The following is a 2,079-nucleotide window of genomic DNA, read 5'->3' as shown; positions in this document are numbered from 1 at the left end:
AGGACAACTAAAAGTTGAAGGTCACCTGTAAATAATAAGTGTCAGGTTAGCAAGACCTTGTCTCAAATAAAATAAAAAACAAAAACAACAATAACAAGAAAAATATCAAACTACAGTGACAACACATTTTAATTTGTCCATAAGTCTTCACTTGCAGATGTTTATTGCAATGAGTCACTGGTTTGGTTCGAGTTCTCTGGCTTCTGTGACATTATCACTATTTTCTCTTCACTAGGACTCCTCAAGGTTATCCTCTTGTAGCCCTGTGTCATTTGAGATCTTGTAGCTTTGGATGAGTAGGACTAGCACTTTCACGTGCAGGGCCTGTTATCCCAATTGCTGCATCCTGTGAGGATCAGGTTCAACTCAATAGATCCCATGACCCCAGGTTCAGCTCTCCCGACAAGGTGACAGGGATCAATGGGTGGAAGGCGCTTCCTCCCCTCTTTCTGCCCAGGTCAATTCACAGCAGAGGAGTGATGGGGCCAGCCCTCCCTCTCTTACACCCTTGGGGCTGGCTCACCCACATCCCTGCCACCATGGCCAGCTTCACTATACTCCTCAGGCAAGGTGCAGGCTCTACCAATTATTGCAGCATCAAGGGGCATGGCCAACTCATCTCTTCTCATGACCCCAGGGCAGGATCTCCTGATTGCCAAGTGGCAGAACCATCTGTCCTGCACTCTTGCCTTCAGGGCTAGCTTGTCTGCAAGCCTGTCACCAGGGTCAACTCTGCTTGTTGTCCGGGTAAGTTGCAGGACCCTTTCTCCAGAGTGCTGCAGCTGGTGAGGGACAGGGAAAGCTCTCTAGAGCTCATGACCCTGTGTGCAGCTTTCTGGACTGCCTGAAGTGGAGAATCAATTCTGGCCCCATGCTACCCCACAAAAAATGAATGGTGGGGTCAGATCAATCACATTCACACCCTTGGCTGGCTCACACACACCCCTGCCACCAGAGCCAGCTCCACTGTGCTGCCTGGGTGAGGAACAGGGTCCCTTGGTGACATCCTCCATCCCTGCTGCATGTCATGGGGTCAACTGAATGTCTATGACCTGCTTGTGCCATGCACCGGAGAGCATGTCTGTAGGTGCCATGGCAATCTGCAGTTTTCTATCTTCTTCCTCCCATGCTGCACTGCCTGGATTTAATTTCATTTGATTTGATTTTTATGTGTCCTAGGCATAAATCAGCTTTGACCATCAAGCCAGACATCAGGCTACGATGAACAAAGGATTGGCATCTTCTCTGTTTCCGACTGATAAAAGAGCAATACCACCAACAAAGTGTCTCTTTGTCCATTGCCAGGTGACAGAGTTATATTAAAAACAAAACAAAAACATTTCTTACACTAGGATCCACAGAAATGTCCATTTTAAGGCTTAAGGAGCTCCTACTCCTCGACTGACATGGTTAAATTTTTTTAAATGAGAGCTCCACATTTTGATTGTGCACTTGGACCTTCAAAATATATACCTGTTTCTGTCATCTAACAAAATTTGATTTCGTGTTCCAGCTTTAGCTATAGAGAATCCTGTATACTTTTTTTTCTTGTTCAAGCCAAAAAAAAAAAAAAAAAAAAAAAGCTGTGTAAATTACTTGAAAAAGTGTTGTGTCTCAACATGATTTTTAATGAGGTTTGGGTGTTGGTAGTTATTTTCTGCATTTTTTAGTTTAGCTGCAGTGCTAATGATATTTTCATAATTTCTGTGGTAAAAGTGAAAGTTTTAAATGTGGTATTGGGATTTTTCTTAGAAATTCTATAGATCTTGTGGAGAGCATTGTTGATAATACATACATATTACAAATAAACACTTTTATGAATTATGTCTAATTTTAGGTAAATATAAAACTATATGATTCCTTGAAGCTTTATTAAACATTCTTGGTATTGTTTGCCCCTTTTCTCCTTCTCTCTTTCCATGCTGATTTCCAACTGCTTCCTCATTTAGAGACCTCATTTTTCTGTTTCCTCCTTCATATCATTGTATCCTGCTGTTCACCTTTCTACTTCCCTGACATGGACCCTGATTTCTGAAGTTCAGAGGTTACTCCTGATTATATAGTTACACATGAAGATTT

The 2,079-nt window shown here is 42.4% G+C and overlaps 1 non-coding gene across 1 annotated transcript; it reads right to left on the bottom strand.

The window, feature by feature from the left end:
* Positions 1 to 1,166: 1,166 nt before the first annotated feature.
* Positions 1,167 to 1,311, bottom strand: LOC129680556 (small nucleolar RNA SNORA48). The gene has a single exon (XR_008720705.1). It is a non-coding gene; the product is annotated as a small nucleolar RNA SNORA48 (small nucleolar RNA).
* Positions 1,312 to 2,079: the final 768 nt, after the last annotated feature.

Source organism: Psammomys obesus, unplaced genomic scaffold (assembly GCF_907164565.1).
Source record: "Psammomys obesus unplaced genomic scaffold, mPsaObe1.curated_primary_1811, whole genome shotgun sequence".
Lineage (NCBI taxonomy): Eukaryota > Metazoa > Chordata > Mammalia > Rodentia > Muridae > Psammomys > Psammomys obesus.
The sequence above is the reverse complement of the archived record's forward strand: the minus strand, read 5'-3'. Positions and strand labels throughout refer to the sequence as shown.